The sequence below is a fragment of the Equus caballus genome, chromosome 29 (genome assembly GCF_041296265.1).
Source record: "Equus caballus isolate H_3958 breed thoroughbred chromosome 29, TB-T2T, whole genome shotgun sequence".
Lineage (NCBI taxonomy): Eukaryota > Metazoa > Chordata > Mammalia > Perissodactyla > Equidae > Equus > Equus caballus.
The window spans coordinates 20908181-20928219 of record NC_091712.1 but is presented as its reverse complement, the minus strand read 5'-3'; the positions used below and the strand labels follow the sequence as shown (position 1 = coordinate 20928219).

Genomic DNA, 20039 nt, shown 5'->3' with positions numbered 1-20039 from the left:
ATAGTTTCCTTAAGTGAAGGAACAGAAAGAGCAGAGGATCTATCTGGCTGCTAGCCAATCAGAGAATATTGAAAAGCTAGACATTTCAAGGCAAATCGCTACTAATCCACCTTTTACCAAAGTTCTCACTTTAAGTTCACCTTTTGACATGAAATATTTAATAGGAACTTTATGTTAGCCGCAAAGTGCCCTTAAAAAATTTTTAATATTGGACTCCATACTAGGCTAAAAGAGGAAGGTATTAGGTGGCTGAAAAGAAACATGTATTTGAAAAAAAGAAGAAGAAAAAAAGGACTTGTGGAAAGCACAAAGCAGTGAGTTAGAATTTCTATTGAAAATTGAAAGTTAATGACAGCACAAAGTTTCTTTCCTATTGAGGACAGATGCTTCTTAAAGAATGGATAAATCAATAAAGTTCATTTTCTAGTGGCATTTGGAACCACAACTCTAATCTGCTGAAATGGCACAGAGACAAAAAAGCAAAATACAAATAAACAAAAAAAGGGTTTCTTGTAGAAAGAAAACTCCATTTACTTGGCTTCCACCCTCGCAGTTTATATTCAGCTCCCTAACGGGGAAATAACTTTCCCAGGAAGGTGGCTTTTTGTTGGGTGCGTGTATGATGTTCATTCGTCTCGCATCTAAAAATTAGAACATAACAAGCTTCTAATCATCACTTGTTAATTTGAAACAAAAGGAATTCCTTTTGCCATTGAAAGCAGATTGTAGTAAAAAAAGCAGCATTCTCCAAGGTCATATGCTGTTGGCAAAGCTCAAAAAAACCTTGCAGTCCAACTTGCTTATATTCAGCTGTGTTTACTTAGACTTAAGTTGACAAAGTCTGCCTCTGATTAAACCGAGCAGTCATCTGCCCACAGATAAATAGATACTACACAAACTTTTGCAGGGAATGACATTTGGCCTCCATAATTTTGGAATAATTTACTACGTACCCTCAACTTAAAACACCAAAATGATCCACAATATGTTTTGGGGATTGGAACATAAATATTTCATCTTACAAAGGGAGCACTCTCCACGACTTTTACGGATTTGAGGTGATTTTCTAACAAAGGCCGCTCCTTCTTTGGAAGGTGTGGGGCGGCGCTTCACCTGGCAGTTTCAGGCTACATTTACTGCAGTCTTTTCAATAACCATCAAGATTTCAAGGAATTTCTGTAAACAAGCTATCACTTAAAGAAAATAACTTTCCATCAATTTTTGCAACAAGTCTCCAGAACAGAACATGCATATAAAAATAAGAGTTAACTAAATTATTTCCAGAGACTACATGTTGGAGTAATGTTTACACTATTGGTAGAAAGCAAAAGCTCCATGTTTTACCACCATATCTCCCACTAAATGCAAAATTCTGCTTTTGGAGTAATGTAAACCATTTCCATGGCATAGAATCTGTTCCTGATTACCCAAGAATTGATTCTGGCTCATTGTATTTACTTTGCTTGCTGTTATATTTACATAACAAAAGATACACATACATACTTTCCTCTCCAAACTAAGATTATTTCAAAGGTGGAAGTACTTATTATATTCCCTAGCGATGAATCAATAAACCAATCAATCAACAGATCTTAAGTGCGTTTTGCTAACAGCTGGTAATACAGTAGTGAACAACAGGGAGATGGTCTCTGTCCTCTAACATTTATCTAAAGAGAAAAATGAGAAATTGAACACATACGGTCATTTTCTAGGTTGCTCATTTTAATTTATGCAATTAGGAAGAATTTTTCCGTACTGAAACCAACATATTTTCTTCCCTGACTCCTGTTTTATTATTGGCTTTACTCAGGGATGGAGCCCTTCGTTAGGAATAGTGGGGTGTTGAGGGATCTCCAAATGAATATTCTGCTGTGCCAGCTCCCTCTGGCAGTTCAGGCTAAGTCTGGAAAGGGGCTAGTTTTTGACAGATTCATTTAATGCTTTCTATTTTGGCTGTTATTCTAATTTACTAAGCTTGCTTTGATAAGCACTCTGTAAAGGGAACTAATGTAAACGATGGTACTGCTACTGTTGGTACAACTGCCACTTGTGTTTGCTAAGCCAGGGTTTCCAAAAGCTTTTCCTTGTAAAGCACTGAATCAATCCATGTACCTTACGGCACGTTTCCCCCATTGTTTTCTCTCATTCTGCTTTTGCTTTGAGATTCACAAAAGATGATTTTATACATATAAATTTAAAAAGGAATATGTTTTCAAATGTGCATGGCTTTAAGGTCAGCAAACAAATTCATAACATGTGCTGGAAGACTGGGATGATGTGCTCGGACCGATCTCGGCGAGGGAATGCATTAATTCTCCTTAGCTTTTAATGCAAAACTGCATCCACAATCATTCTAGAAAGGGCAGATTCCTCAGATTCGACGTGTCATCAGAGAACTGAATCCAGGAAAATGAGGGAGTACGAAACTCTCTTCTGAAGCCCAGCCACATGACAAAGCCAGAGGCATCTCTGAAGCCACTGATGCCACAGCAAGCCAAGTGGAGAAGGCAGCTGCTGCTGTTTGAAAAAATAACATTCACAGCTTGATACCTAGGTCCTGGCAGAGCTGTCTGAAAGAGGAAGGTAAACACAGTGGACACACGTGTGACCACACGTCGCACTTGTCCACCATGGAGGGAGGGGGCAGCTGATCTAGCAGACGTCAAGCAACGAAAACCCTTTAAAGAGCGGAGCCACTGTGGGCGGTTTCCTACAAAGGAAAAGTACATTCGCAAATCTTATCAGATTGGACCAAAACAAAACTGTGCACAGAAACTAGTACGAAAGCTCATTTCAAAAGAGGGATACAAAAATCTTACATGCGCAAATTATTTCAGATTCGGTCAAGGCTATCAGGCGGCAGTGTTATGTCTAAAAAAGTAAGACAGCCATCACTATCTCCAGACACACAGTTCATTCTCTACAACACAGTTTAACGCAGAAGAAAATATCAGCCACGGATCACTGACTGGAATTAGTTTGCAGATCTGCCGTTGAACCAAACTTATATGGCTCTCTCAACATTAACCAAAGGGTGGGGCGGCAGGGGGAAGCTTTCACAACCAAAAATCTTGAAAAATTGCCTATATTTTCTGGTTTCATTTTTCCCAGAACTGAAACACGACAAAATAACACCACCTCAGTGCACTCACTTCCAGCTCACTCAGGAAGTGCTGAGGTACATAAACATTTTTTTATTTCACTTTTTTACAAGAAGGTGACCAACATTTTCTTAGGCTTCCAAAAGGCTTCAGGTTTGGAATACATTTTGGTTAAATGTCAGCAAAGGAATTTGCTCATCGTTCAAAAAGCGCTTTTTCTTTCCAGCCTTGGAATATATGTAGAAACTGTGTGGTGAATGGAATTACAAAACGGTTCGGAGCCACAAAGGGGAAATCCAGTTTCACAATTCCTAAGCCTTCTGTAGGGAAGCATCCTGAACAGGAGGGGAAGAAGTAACACGGGACATTTACACAGCACAGCTGATCAAGTGCTTTCACAATCATTACCAGCAGCTCTGTGAGGTAGGTATTTTTCTTTCCCTCATTTTACAGATACAGAAATAAAGCAGCGAAGTTAGATAACTTACTTAATGTTTCTCAGTTAGTTAGTGGTAGAGAAAATAATCTCAGTTCAGATCTTCAAAGTCTAAAACCATAATCTGAAGGCATTGATTGAAAGCCAAAGCCAGCATTATACGTACATAATGGGAAAATAATAGAAGCATTGCTATGAAGGTCAGAAACAAGACAAGAGTATGTGCTGCCATCACTGTTATTTAACATTGGACTAAAAGTACAATCAATGCAGTAAGCCAGAGAAAGAAATCTATGGCAAAAATTTCCAAAAAGAAGTAAAACCATTACTATTAGCAAACAACATAATTATATTATTAGAAAACACAAGAAAGTCAACTGAAAAACTACCAAAAATGATAAGAAAATTTATGGTGGTAGCAGAGTAAAGTATTGACATACAGAAATTAATGGTTTTCTCATATAAACAACACCACCAGTTAGAAAAATGTGATAGAAGAAAGGGCCCTACTTACAACAAGAAAACAACAAAAAGATAAAATGCTTAGGAACAAATTTAACAAGAAATGTGCAAGACCTATTTAGAACATTGGAAAACACTACTAATGGCCACAGAAGAAGACATGTACAGACATACCAAATTTTTGATAAGATGATTCTACATCTTAAAAATATTGATTTTCTATAATTAATTCATAAATGTAACATAATCCCAATAAAAATAACAAAAGGGTTTTTTTCAAGTAGACAAGTTAAATAAAGTTAATATGGAAAAATAAACAAGCAACAATAGTTAGAAAAACTATGAAAAGACAAGAAGAATGAGGGGAAATTTGCACAGTCAGATATTAAACAAATTCTAAAGCTTCAATAATTAAAACAGTATGAGACTGAACATGACTAGAAAGAAGAATCTACAGAGAATAGAAAGATAAGATAGACTCAGTTTAAAATGTGGTTATTTCCAACCAGGGAGGGAGGAGAAAGATTGATCAATAAATGGTGCTAAGATAAATGAGTAGCTATATGGAAAAAAATATAGTTTGCTATTTTCTTCACATCTTATTATACCATATTTCAAACTAAGATACATTCCAAATAGACAAAAGATTTAAGGTAAAAACTGAGACTCATAGAAACACTAGAAGAAAACCTGGGACACTCTCTTAAAGCTTTGAAGTACGGAAGTTCTCTCTATCACTTAAAATCTAGAGGCCACAAAAAGAAAGATTGATAAATGTAATTACATTTTTTTAAAAGGCTACATGGGGAAAAATCAAAAGGAAAATCAAAGCATATATAACTAATTGGGACAAAATATTCGTACTTACAAATATCACAGGCTAGTTTCCCTACTCCCTAAAGTACTCTTCAAATTCATAAACCATTATCAGCAAGAGAGTCCATAGCAAAAAGAATGTGAATATACACACACAGAAAAAATGGAATTTTGTGACAGGCTTATTTCCACTTAGAATAACGGCTTCAAGGTTCATCCATTTTGTAGGATGCGTTGGAATGAGCCTTCCTTTTTAAGGCTGAATACTATTCCATTACATGTTTATACCACATTTTGTTTATCTATTCATCTGTCAGCAGACACTTGGGTTGCTTCTACTTTTTGGCTCTTGTGAACAATGCTGCTATGAATGTGGGTGTACAAATATCTCTGAGTCCCTGATTTCAGTTCTTTGGAGTATATACTGAGAAATGGAATTGCTGGATCATATGATAATTCTATTTTTAATTTGCTGAGGAACAGTCATACTGTTTTCCACAGCAGCTGCACTATTTTATATTCCCACCAGCAGTGCACAAGGATTCCAATTTTTCCATGTCCTCGCCAACACTTGTTAATTTCTTTCTTTTTTTTATAATAGCCATCCTAATAGGTGTGAAGGTGTATCTCACTGTGGTTTTGACTTGCATTTCTCTAATGATTAGTAATGTTGAGCATCTTTTCATGTGCTTATTGGCCATTTGTGTATCTTCTTTAGAGAGATGTCTACTCAAGTCCTTTGCCCATTTTTTAATTGAGTTATGTGTTTTTTGTTATTGTGTTGAGTAGTTTACCTTTTATACAGAATGGGGAAAAATAAGTAAGAATTTACATTCATATTTGCTCTTACATATATAAAGAGTCTCTGTAAGGATATAGTAAAAGTTAAATATTTTAAAAACGTACTTAGACAAGATCCCTCTGTATATAGCATGCTGTATTTCTTTGTAGCATTTGGCACACTTTATTCAATGCTTCTCTTCCGCAATATGCTGGCTGTCACATTCATTGTTTTAGCTCCAATACATAGCAGAAAGGATTCTCAATGATTACTTGTTAACAGACTGATGGAGAGAGAGTAATTTATCACATTAGAACACACAATGTTATTAAGATGCTAAACTGTCAAATTACAAGAGTAGTCACATTGAAAACCAGAAACAAGGACCTCAAGGAGTCAGTGGGGGCTCCCGGATGCATTATGACTTTTGTGTGTTCTAGGTCGTGTTGCCTTTGTGGACTCTTTCCTCCATAAAAAGATCTTAAAATTATCTTTTGTACAAGTACATCAATATATAGACACACATAATCCAGGCTTATTACATATTCATTATTATTATGTTCATTTTTCTTTTGATTTTAAAAGAAATTAAAATGGAAGCATTTTCATGGGCCTGGACACTGTGCTACTGTGACTCGTGGGAAGTTGGCCCCCTGGGTAAGGGAACCCAGGAAAGACTAGTGGATGGGAGGTTTTCTTAAAGAAAGCAGGTCTATGATGCCAAAGGCCATGGTCCTGGAGGATGAGGAGGCAACATGAAGATGTGGGAACCCAGCACACACAAAGAGACGTAAAAGAAACATGGAAATTCAACCATTTCGAGGCTCATCTTCCCTGCTTTCACACCACTGCTTCTCCGTCCTCTCTGACAATTACTTGCCACAGTACTTGGCATCCACTTGCACTAAATGTGGGCTAATTCTGCAAAACTAACTTAATAAGTTTTGAATTTCAAAGAAAAAGAAAATGGAATTTTCTTCCTGCCCTACCCTAAATGTCTTAGTTAATCCACTTGTATTTTCAAGGGAAATTTACTTTTTAAAAAACACATTCTTTTTAAATGGGAGCTTATATCCTATTAAAAAAATTCTGTTTGAAAGCATGGTGACTTGCATTGTCCACAAGCAGATTAAATTAAACTGTTCTCTGCATTATTCTATTAGAAAAGAGCAGGTTAAACCAATGTCAACTCTGTACTCTTAAAAAAAAGGGAGAGTGGATGATGCCTTTATAAATTTTCTAAATAATTTTCTCCTACATTCTGTCCCTGAAGAGGGAAACTATTACCTCTCTTCACTGATTTAAAGAAATTTTGTTAAAACTTAAGAAATACGTCCAACTAGAGAACATTAAAGTCTTTAACAGTTGGTGTGACATGTACACCAACCAATTAGAAGAGATTTTGGCTGTAAAGATAGGGACCACTGGCACATACTGTCCAATATTTAACACCTTGTAGAAAAAGCTTTGCTTCCAACTTCACGTGTTTTTTCCCTGATTTAGTTCACTCCCCATCTCAAGACCTTCGACCACATGCCTGAATCTAGAGAATCTATGCTTTTCTTCTGTACCATTCATTTATTTATCCCTTCATTCATCTATGCATTTCCTTATCCCTTGAACACAACCAGATGTACTGGATCCTGGGGATGAATGAGACAGAATCTATATTGCAGGGGAGTCACAATCTAACGAGAGCAACAAATTAGTTCTTTTCTTCACACTGATTTTCTGGTACATCTGGTAACAACAACAAAACAAAGGTGAGCTGATACGTGGATGTGACTCTATGCCATATGCACGAACGACCATGAAGATACCAGGGTTTCTTTAAGATTAGGATTCTGCGCTCCTCCGGAGTGGGACTGAAGGGGTATCAGCCAGCTTTCAGCCAAATGGAACTCTGACTTCCTTCTTTTTCATGCCTCTTTCTCGACATCTATGAGTTGTGATGAGACACTTGTTCCCTTACTTGCTTCCCACCACCACCACTAAGGCATTGTTGTCTAATAGAATTAGGATGTGAGCCACACGTGCAAACCACATAAGTAATTTTTAATTTTCTAGTAGGTACACTTAAAAAGTAAACTGAAGATAAAACTATTTTGATAAAATACTTTCTTTAACTCAATATAGCCAAAATATTACCATTTCAACATGTAATCAACATAAAAATTATCAATGAGATATTTTCCATGCTTTTTTCCCCTTGTACATTTAAACACATGTCAATGTGGACTGGTCACATTTCAAGCGCTCAATTGCCTCAGATGGCTAGCGGCTACCATATTGGACAGCACAGTTCTAAGTGACTCTAGATAGAATGGACACATGAAACATCCCTTAAATCTCAGAGTGATGCAATGAATTCTGAGAGATCTTCAAAAGTACAGAAATGTCCACAGTTTTCAATAGTACTCTTGAAAGCAGAGAGTCCTAGAATTGTCCTACAATGAAAAAGCCAAAGATAAGTTAGGGCTTGATTTGCGTCCATGTATTTTGATTCCTATTCTTACTCCCTACTTTAAAGGAACCTCTTATTCTGGGTTCACTACTAACTGATCACAATGGTCAGATTCCCCTCTCACCAGCTCGTCTTTGCTTTCTACATTAGCATGAGAAGGAAAGATTCCTTGACGTTACTAACTCCCTGCGTATTTCACTCTTTTTCCCTTAGAGGTACCTTCTTATCTTGTTCCTGGGCCCCTGGGAGAAGACTGGACAAAGCTTATAAAGTGATTACACGTAAGTCCCACAGTACTAAATAAATAAAGAATACTGGTTTAAAGACTGACCCAGTACTACTTAACATGGAATCCATAAATTCCTTCAAGAGTCCATTCAGGCCCCACTTGTCAATAATTCCTGGTATTTAAAGATTCTCTGATCGTTAGCAGGCAGAACCTGATCCAGAAATAAGTGTCATTCCCGTTACATTCTGCCTTTCCTTTCTCCCTCTAGCTCTCTGCTTTCTCAATATAATCGAATTTTCATATGTCGTTTCCCCATATCACTGTGAAGTCTTTTTGGTTCTTTCTTCTCTAGATTTTCTTCCTCCTACTCATTGTTTCTTCTGTCTTTCTATCTGTGACATCATTATTTCTTATGCCCTGGCATGTAATCACATTTATACTTTCTGTTTTGGTTCTGGATTATTCTCTCTCAAAATCAGATTCTCTAACTCTTTATCAAGACAGATTTATCCGAAACATAGTCAAATATTACAACAGCCCTTCCTTCCCAGGAAAAAAGCTTATATATAATTTGCCTCAAGTACACAAATTTAAATGCTCAGTGGTTAAAATAAAAAGGTGAATTAGGGGCTGGCCCAGTGGTGCAGCAGTTAAGTTTGCACGTTCCACTTCAGTGGCCTGGAGTTTCCTGGTTGCGATCCTGGGTGCGGACCTACACCCCGCTTGGCAAGCCATGCTGTGGCAGGCATCCCATATATAATGCAGAGGAAGACGGGCATGGATGTTAGCTCAGGGCCAGTCTTCCTCAGCAAAAAGAGGAGAATTGGTGGCAGATGTTAGCTCAGGACTAATCTTCCTCCAAAAAAAGGTGAATTAAGTGCCTTTTGACCCTGGCTGAGTCTTTTTAGGAAGACAGAAAGGACTTGAAGAGATCAGTGTAATGGTGACCAGCTGGTTCGAGAAGTCAAAGTGTTTCCGAGGTTGCTCCTTTAACATTCTGATACTGCATCCTCTGAGCCTTCCTCTGACTCATCAACCAGAGAAACAGCTAAGACAGCAAGGGCCACAGAAGGTACTCCAGTGCCGGGGGGAAGCATGGACAGGGCCTAATTTCCAATTTGGAGACCTCTAGCTCTTCAACACAACTTCAGAATTGCAGTGGATATAATGACATTTTTGGTCTATCCTCAACTCCATAGCTCCACCAGTTTCTTAACATTTGTGTTTACCGGTGATATTTCTAAGTCACATCATGGGACTGAACAGGGCGTTTCCTTCAGTTGTTAGTGCCGTGGAGTAGATTCCAACTCCTAGCAACCCTGTGGACAGCAGAGCAGAACCCTGCCTGGTCTTTTTGCACCATCCTCTCACCTTCACGTGCTGTATCAGACATGCTCCACTGCTAGTCATAGGGTTTTCGTGGCCAATTCTTTCAGAAGTTGGTGGCCAGGTCCTTCTTCCAGTCTGTCTTAGCCTGGAAGCTCCGCTGAAACCTGTCCACCATGGGTGACCCTGCTGGTGTTTGAAATAGCTTTCAGCATCACAGCAGCACGCAGCCACCACAGTGTGACAACCCACAGATGGGTGGTGCGGTTCCCCGACTGGGACACAGCAGTGACAACCAAATCTTAACCATTAGACCACCAGGGCTGGCAGTTTCCTTCAGAAATGCGATAAATTCTAGCCCGATCATATCACTGCTTTTCAAGTAAGATGATAGATAATCTTTCTGTACTGCCTAATCACAAGTAAGAACAAAACCATCCATACTAGAATACCCTCGAAACAGAGGTAGATCCCAGGCAACAGAGCTTTGAAATCACAGACCAGCTGCAAGGAGGGAAGCTGAGTCACTGGGAGAAAGAACGCATCTCTTAGAATAACATAGTTTCAAATTTGAATCAAATGGAAGAAATTACCTAAAAGACTCCTCTCCTAAAATCACTATGCACTTTTTTAATACTATGCTAGGCCATTTTCTATTCTTATATCATGTTCTTCACTTTTTCTAATAATACATGTATCATTTTCTCTGTAAAGAACATAAGCATGACCCAAAGTGGTTTTTTGCTGGATTAATTAATTTGTTTTCTTTTTTCCCAGAAGCTTCATACCAACCTCAGTTTCCAAACTGGACAGGTGAATGGACTGGGAAAGTCCACAAGCATGGGCTTCTGAGCCCAGGGACGGCCTCCACACCAGCTGTCCTGACCTGGATCCAGCCCTGCAGTGGTCCTCACAGTGCCCTGTGCCTAATCACCCACTCTGCTCCAACGAGGAACCTCAAGAAAGTTCTAAATTCACATGGCCCCAGGAAGACCAGGACCCCCACAGCTGTCTCCAAATGGGGTTCCAAACCTAGCAGGGATGATGGCTGGGCTTTAGGGAATCCTTGAAATCCCTAAAATTATAAACAGGTATAGCTGAAGAAAATAAAATGCTATTTAACATCACAAATGCCTTATAAAGAAAATTAAAGTTATGAACTACAAGGTCCCTTAGGTTTGTTTAGCATCTTGATAGATGGGTTGAGCTTTCAAGGGTAGGCCCGGAATGGAGCTTGGGAGCTGAGGCTGGAAACAGCTGGCTTACACTACACTGCATGGAAAGAACTTGGAGATTCTGAAGCAACTGGGAATTAGGGGTGAGCAGGGAAGAGTGGAAGGGAAAGCATGGAGCTAGTGGGATGCTGTGAGGCTGGGTACCACATGGGGCAGAGGAGACAGGGCAGAGTTCAGGTGGGGTGGCTAAAGGACACTTAAGAGCAAGGACAAGTAGTGCTCTCTGTGAAGTTATGTGAACTGCTGTGATGTAAGGTCCTTTTTCCTCTCCAAATTTTCCATACAGTCTACTACACACACATGCCTTCTGAGAGCAGGGCGTCTTCTGGCACTGAAGAAGGGAGTACATTTCATATCTGAATCAACATCATGCAGAACAGGGACCACATGTGTGGGATGGCAATGCGACCCATAAATGAACACACTTTGGGAAGTACACAGTTCCATACGCTGTGAAGACAGAACCCTCAGGCATCGTCAGAAATCTTCAGAAGAGTCCAACCTTCCACAGCATGGAATAAAGTGTCCAAGGGAATCCTATTTACGTCTAAAGGATCAGAGATGCCTCTGTTGCCATCTGGGTTACACAAAAGGGTGTGGGTGGGGGAAGTGGATGTGCGTTTTTCTGGAGAAGGATCCAAAGCTTTTTATCCAATTTTCAAAGCCGTCCATGTACAAAAGGAGGAACAGCTCCAAATAAGTTAAGAGCCACTGGTTTGGAGAGTTCTACTCCGTAAATGATTTTTTATTTTGAGTACACTTAACCAGGATGGAAAACACTGTAAAATTGAGTGGAAAGAGCCTGAATGAGGAGCTGAGAGACCAAACTTCTCTTCCTGGCTTGGTGGTTAAGTAGCTACGCATCAATGGGTCACTCTCTCCCACCCTGCGAGAAAGTGGGAATAATTATCCTTATTTTTACCTCATAGAGTTGTAATGAGGATCAAACAAAATAACAGATGTTCATGCACTTTCTACAGTACATAGAGCAACACAATATATTATTAGATCTAATCTGGCATGAGATTTGCTAACCTAATACCAGAATAGTAAGTACAAAAATGACCTTAGTGAAAATATTTTTACAATTCAATCATGGATATTATTCCCTTTTCTTGCCATCATAAACAATGGCATTCTGCTTTAAAGGATATTTTTATCATTCATCCAACTTTTGGAGTTTCACGGTGTTCTAGCCTCACTTTACACCGTTTTGTGCCTCTTCCTACCTCCTCTGTAGGCCAGCACAGCTAATTTGTGTAAAGGCAAACGAGGCTTCGCCCGCTTTTTCTATGGATGGCATTGGGCATGACATTTGATCTTACAGAGGGATTAAGTCATTCATGAGCTGAGCCCAAAGGGAGGAACAGTTCCCAAAAAACAACCAGCCGTGCTGGTACTACAACATCCAGAAATTCAGTCATTTCTGCTACAGTTATAATTTGTAGTCTGTCTGGCACTGAGAAATCTAACTGCAGTCTCTGTGGTTTAAATAAAATGTATCTACAGCAGCTTGGAGCCATGTTTTAAAACGTTCCATGTTATTTTAGTTCAAGGACAAGCTTTTAAAATTAAAAGAAAACTTTGGCTTTAATTATAGATGAAAAGTGAAAGGTTTTTTTTTAAAGGAATGCTATTGAGTCCCACTTTTGGAGAAAGCATTTGAAATAAAAAAATTAATTCTTCTCCTAAAGTAACAATCTTCATTAATATGGGAAGATCAAAAACTGAGAGCACACACTCACACACAAAGACAACATTTTTGTGGTTTTAAAACTATGATAGTCACAGTTCATCTACTCCGTATTATAATTTCCAGTGATTTCAGTTACATTTCATAAGCAGGATGCAATATTTTAGACAAAGACAGACCTAATAAAAGGCAAGTGATATTGTTGTTTAACCTTAAATTTAACAAAAACTCACTATCTGACAATCTAAATTTATGAAACAGAAGTTGACTTACATTGTTCGTATGACTAAAGGATTCACTGCAGGATTATTTTAAAATACCAAGTGTCTGCACTGTCCTGAAAACTTGACTCAATTTAAATCTGATGTTTCTGGAATGCATCTATTCTGAAATTCAAGGCACAACTTTACATTCTGTGGATTTATACAGAGGGCTGATGGAGAAGCCTAAGTCAATGCACCAGCAGGGGCAGTAAGTGAGGGCCGCCTCTTCTCCTGCCCTCAGCATTCTGGGGCCATGCAGGATGCTACGGGAAGGAACCTGACTGCAATCCTACTTGTTTTCTCAGCAGACCTGCCGCCCCTTTCAAAGGAACAGCTCCCCCTAATACACGGCCCCATCACCCCTGTTCTGCATGATTGCTTTATCTACCTTCACCACAGATTTGGACTCCATAGCTCTCAGGAGGATTGCTTCAGGCAGATGCTTGGCTTCCTCTGGCCACTGTTATGTCCCTGGATTCCCTCTCCTCTCCACAGAGATGCCCTATGCTCCCTCCTGGGACTCTAAGGCCGGAACACTATTGTGTGTGCTACAGAGAAGGCTCCATCCTAATGGCGTCATCTCCAGCCTCGAATGCCCACACCGGGACTCTGAAAGAAAGGGTTTGCGGTAGGACAAAAGAGGGACGAAATAAATTCTGGACTGAAGGTTGTTATCAAAGATGGAGGAGCCACTTGGCTGATCCTAATGTTCTAGAATGGGGAAAGGATTACGATGAGCCAGAGTAGCCACAGAGGCTCCCTTAAAACTCTCTCACACATTCATTCACTTAGAGATTTACAAGTTCGATTTCAAAATACCCTGTGGGAAACGGTGGTACTCACTTCATGGGGTGGTAATGAGGATTAAGTAAGAAAATGCATGTCAAGTACTTAGCACAGTGCCTGACACTTGATAAGTGCTCAATAATTACCAGCTAGTACTACTGTCATTAGTATACCTTAGTGTCAAGTATTTTGACCATGCTGTTTTCATCACCTCACAGGTGTCAGCTGTCCTGAGATAAAGGCCTGCAGGTTTTGATTGAGACATGGATAACCAGGAACTCTGAAGGACTGAAGGGGCAGACGGAGCACCTATTGTGATGGGCTGGGGATTGAGGGTAGCATAAAGACCAAGGCTCCTTTGGAGGTAGGCGAAAAGGAGCCAGGAGGTAGAAGACGACTTAGAAAAAGAGATGGAAGGATCCCTCAAAGATAAACCACCACCTTTGTAACTTTCCCCAGTTTGGGAAAAGTAAAGGATAGTGGTCACGAACAAGGTTTTAGAGTCAAAGAGATCCGAGTTCGAATCCTGACTCTGCAACATCGCAGGTTATGTGGAAACTGTGCTATTTAAGTCCTTTCTCTCATCCTTAAAATAAGGATAGTAATACATATATCATAGAGTTATTGTAGGAACAGCACAATGCCAGGCACATAGTGAGTGCTCAAAAAATGGCAATTGTTGTTACTGTGTGTGGTAAACATTCATCACATCACTGGGAATTACGCAGCCATCTACCTTAGAAACAGATTGTCAGTTGCCTGATGCTAGCCTACATGTTACCAGATAAAATGTATGTATCCTTAAGGAAAGCAAGACTAACTAAATGAATAAAGAGAATAAGTATGTATGTTTTTTATGCTTATATGTAAATAATTATGTAAGTAAATTTCAACTAATTTATTTACACAAGCCTTGATTACTCAGTTTATAGACTATCCCTACCAAAAACATTTAAAGCAGTATATTTTTTATACTTTATAACTAAGAGATCACACTAAGGATGATGCTTATTGTCTAAACATCTGAGGTTGGACAGGCAAACCTTATCCAAACCTCCCTGCTAAGCGCTCTCTGCTGGGATAGGCAGAATTTTGCCCCCATGACTTTTCCACCTGGTGTCCCATCTGTGAATATGTTATGTTACACATTAAGAGTGACTTTGCAGACTTAATTAAGATTACCAATCAGTTGACTTTGAAATAGGGAGATTATCCTGGATTATCTTGGGGGAGTTCAATGTAATCATGTGAGCCCTCAAAGGCAGCGCTATCTCCTGGTTGGGGGTGGAGCTGGGAGGCAGAGAGTTTTGAGCATGAGAAAGACTCAATGTGCTGTTGCTGGTTTGAAAATGCAGGGGACCAGAGAAAAGGGATGCGGAAGCCTCCAGAAGAGGAGAGGCATGGAAATGGGGCCCATAGTGCCTATAACCACAGGAAAAGGAATTATGCCAACAGCCTAAATAAGCTTGTGAGTGCGTTCTTTCCCAGTGCCACTAGGTGAGAGCACAACGTGACTGATGCCTTGATGTCAGCCTAGTGAGAATGCGAGCAGACGATTCCGTTGTGCAGTGCCAGAATTCTGTCCTACAGAACTGTGTGATAATAAACAGTGTTGTTTTAGGTTGCTGCTTCTAGTAATTTGTCAGGCACCAATAGAAAACCAATACACAGTCATAAAAACCGTTCTTTGATTTATAACTACAGTCATCAGTTTTGACCCTGTCATGGTTAATTAATTAAAAATCAACATACTCCATTCCTGACAGTGGCATACCAGCTGTCCATTCCTGGCAATGTATGTGCTATGATCTCAAGCTGGCCTTCTGGCACTTCTCTTGTCCCTCTTAGTTTCAAGGCCTTCACTTACTTACTATTTTCTTAGAACAGGTACTTGGATATGCTGCTGCCCATTAGCGTCTCCAACAGAGGGAGTACAGGATCATGAAAGAAAACCCTTCACATCCCTATCTTCCAGGAAAAGCCTTGTGAAGGGATATTCTGCAATGACTGGCTGAGAATTAAGTCTGGATATTTATTGTTTATGCTGTCTGCTCAAGGGCGAGATCAACCAGTGATAACATGTAAAGCCCTTGACCTCATCAGAATGATTCTAGGCCTGCAGAGGATATACCAAAGCATTCGCTAAATAATCCAGAGAAAGACCCACCCAGTATTGCAAATACTGCCTAAGACAGTGGCATTAAAGTCAAGTAATGTTAGGTGCTCCAATAAAAGAGGTGCTTCTCTAGGAAAGACATTAGGAACAGCAGCCCATTTTAAATTAATTACTGTATACATAACACAGTTTCCACATGTTGACAGCTGGACCTGGACGATCAAGCATAACTCTGAAGGAAGAAAGGAAACTCATAGAAAAGTATTCTGTGGTCAGCCCACCACTGCCCAGAGACATAGAAATGTGGCAAGATATTCAGTCAGCTCATCCACAGTCGAATAAACCAAGGAAGAATCTGGACAGGAGAGCCCTGAACAAAGACAATTGTTTTGTACTTTATTGTTTAAGAAAAAACAGAAAGCAAGAGAGAGGGAGAAAAGGAAGGAGGAGGGCAGGAATGAGACAGAGGAAAAACAAGAAAGGAAAGAAAGGCATTAAGGAAAAGTCAAGATATTTTGACATTTTCAAAATAAATCAATAATGCAAATTTTAATGTAATTGTAATTCATTAATATAATATTTTTGAAACATGATGACCCTTTCTTTCCCATGGTATATTTTTATTTTGATGTATAACTTGTAATCAACTACATCTGTATCATTAGCTAAAAATTATTAAAGTAACCCAAGTACAAATGGGTAAAAAACCAATATGAAGCATATGATTATTTAATGTTCCATTAATCGATAGCTTTGCTTGAAGGAAAGATTGGCAAAAAGGAATGGAATTCTTAGCTCCTTGTTTTTACTTAAAAATTCCCAACAGTACTCACTCAAACAAAGAATTTAAGTTTTCCACTGGAAAGACAAAAAGAAAAGTTAGTTCTAGCATGTCCTGCCATGTGCTTAACTGCAGAGTAAAATAGTATCCATTTGGATTCTAGTCACATTTCAAAAGTGTAGTATTTATTAGGTGCACGACTGCCAAGTACCACTATATCATATTATAATTACAGGCATTTTTTTATTTAACTAAATTGTATTTAGCTCTTTATTTCAAGCAATGTAGTTTGGAAAGTCTTACCCATCACAACGTGCCATGTCTACATACATGAAACCTATCACGAATTTTCCAGGAGTTCCCATGTTCCATTCTGTATACTATTACTGTATATTTATTATTCCTTTGATATTCAGAATCTATGCATAATTCTGAATATGTGCAAATTCCCACTAAAAAGTATCAGAAACAAAAGAAGCCTCTTGGACGATAAAATCATTTACTAAAAGTCTATGTGACAGAGTTCCTCTAAGAGAATGCTGGGGCTGTCCGGTGGCGTAGCGGTTAAGTTTGTGTGCTCCACTTCAGCCGCCTGGGGTTCACAGGTTCAGATCCGAGGTGCAGACGTACACAATACTCATCAAGCCATGGTATGATGGTGTCCCACATACAAAACAGAGGAAGACTGGGAACAGATGTTAGCTCAGGACTAATCTTCCTCAAAAAACAAAAGCAAAAACACACAGGAAGACCGGCAACAGATGTTAGCTCAGGGCCAATCTTCCTCAAAAATGAAAAAAAAGAGAGAATGCACTGAATTGACTTTCTTTACTTCTCTCTTAAAATCCCACTGAAATTACAGAATGTAAATTTAAAAACAAATGACTAGCAGTGCTCGAAAACAATGAAAGTTACCACTGCCAAATCAGAAACATTGAGAAATTCACGGAAGATGAAATGCTAATGGCATCAAGTTGATGGGGAAACTCAAACAGAACTACAACGCAGAACAGGTGGAAATAGGTCCGGGGGGGGGGGGGGGGCGGGGGGGGGGGGCAAAACCCTGGCAGAGTGTGAGCTGCTGCTTCTGATGGTGCAGAGATGATGTTTCATGTGAGCAGTTCACAGTCATAAAGCAAGTGGGCCATGAGGGGAATCACAAAGGTTACCAGTTAAAGGACAGACGTCAGAAGAGCTAGGCAATGCCTTTTCTTGCTGAGTCTGTAAAGCGCCTCTGGGTTAGATGGCTCCAGGACACAGCTGCTACAAATGTGCTTTAAACAAGTGAGGAGATCTGCCTCAACAGGGCTCCCAGCAAAGGCATTAAGGTCATTAAGAAGCACAGAGCAGAGATTCAGGTAACTTCTGATCTCCACAGGGATTATGGCTGCTAAGAAAAAGGAGCCATAAGAAAAAAAGATGAGGGCCAGCCCTGGAGGCCTAAGGGTTAAGTTCAGTGCACTCTGCTTTGGTGACCCAGGTTCAGATCCTGGGTGGATAACTATACCACTTGTCAGTGGCCATGCTGTGGTAGTGTCCCACATACAAAATGGAGGAAGATTAGCAACAGATGTTAGCTCAGGGCCAATCTTCCTCAAACACACACACACACAAATTGTACAAAGAGAGCATTAGAAAAAAAGAAGATTATAGATAAATCTCACTGGAGAATTGGTTAATAAATTGAATCTAGAAATATATGAAAAGAACAATATACTATGATGGGATAGACTTTTTCCCAAGAATTCAAGGACAGTTAAACACTAAGAAATTTACTCTATATAAATAGATTAATAGAGGAAAATTAGACGATGGTCTTAAAAATTGTGGAAACAACATCTGGTAAATGCAATAGCCTATTCAGTTATGTGTGTGTTTAGGGGTGGGTGGAATCTCTTATTAAATAATCTAGGAATGGAAGGAGAATCCCTTAATTTGATGAAGCAATTACACCAGAACCTTCTGTGAACACCATACTTAATGATAAAATATAAGGAAAATTCCATTTATTGTCTGCCATCACTGCTACTATTCAACATTGTTTTGGAAATCTGGTCTATGCAACGCAATAATTAGAGGGAGACAGGGAGGAAAAGAGGGAGGTGGAGAATAAAGACATAAAACTGTTACTATTTGAAAGATATACACTTGTGTGTACTTTGACAATCCAACTGGATATAAGAAAAATAGACAAAACTCAACAGATATCCTATATATGAGTGATAACTATTACAAAACAGACAAGAAGTCATCCACAATAGAAACAATAGGAACAACAAAATAATTAAACTCAATGAGGACTATGCAAACCCTATGTAAAAAACTATAAAAACTTAGTGGATGTCATGAAAGATGATCAGAACAAGTGGAGAAAGATACCATGTGCCTGAGTGGAAAGACTGGATGTAAGAAAGATAAAAATATTCCCCAAATTATTATATAAATTCCCTGCAATCCCAAATTAATTTCCAATGGAATTTTTTAAAGAGAATTGTCAAGCTTATTCCAAGGTTCAACTGGAAAAGTAAATTCAAGAGGCTAGATGAGAATATTTTGAAAAAAGTGAAAGCAGACATACCCTGCCATACGTCAAAATGCACAATAAAGCTACAGTCATAAAAACTGTGTGCTACCGATACAAGAATATTTTTAAAGTTTGATGGAAACCCTGGAGTCTAGAAATAGACACACATATAATAAAGGCAGCATTTCAAATCAGTAAGGAAAGGTGGAGGTACTCAGTCAACTGTGTTGGGACAACTGACTATCAATTCGGGGAAAAAAAATAGAAGTCAGATCATTACCTCATACAATTAAAAAAATTTAGTTAGATTATGCGTATATAAATGTACAGTTAAACTAATAAAAGAAGCAGAAGAAAACGTAGAAGCAAACTTTTATAATCTTGGGATAGATTGTCCTAAAAATGACACAAGACGTAAACAACACATTGACAGATTTAACCACGTGTCCTCTCCCCTCTTGGCCTCGTGACCCACCCTCAGAGGCCAATACCCTCCCTGGCAGGGTCCTTTAACTGCCACCAGGGGGGCTTACTGCTGCCATGCTCCCCAAGGCTCCTTTGACATGTTCCTGTCCTGTTGCTCAGAGCCCAAGTTCTGTTTCTAATAGAGATAACGTGGTATGCATCTAACTATGACTTTCCGTAAACTGTGGGCTCCCTTCTCTCCCCAGGCATTTCACAGAATCTCAGATTATCAGAGGTAAAAAGGTATTTACAGATTATTTTGTCACACTCATTTTACAGCTCAAGGAACCGAGGCCCTGGTAAATAAAGGGACTTGCCTTCGAACACATACCCAATGGCTAGCAGTTCTGCCTAAATTCAGAGCCCCTGATTTCTGAGCAATGCTCTTTCCACTCCTAACTTCCTGTGGCCTAATCTACACGGGGGTAATTTCGGGTCAGGTAAGGAGGCTGACTGGAGAGAAAATTTGGGCCCAGCAAAGTCATTTTCCAAACCACAGTTCAAGCAGCAGGAATTCAACTACAGTCAAAATACAGATTAAACTCATATTGCTTCAAGTGA

The 20039-nt window shown here is 39.3% G+C and overlaps 1 protein-coding gene and 1 long non-coding RNA gene across 5 annotated transcripts in view; one reads left to right on the top strand and one right to left on the bottom strand.

The window, feature by feature from the left end:
* MKX (mohawk homeobox) overlaps positions 1-20039 on the bottom strand; it is a 63350-nt gene that overhangs the window by 18965 nt on the left and 24346 nt on the right. The window lies entirely within an intron of this gene.
* LOC106782740 (uncharacterized) lies at positions 2944-10781 on the top strand. Its single transcript, XR_001380032.3, has 3 exons — positions 2944-3524; positions 8274-8341; positions 10393-10781. It is a non-coding gene; the product is annotated as an uncharacterized lncRNA (long non-coding RNA).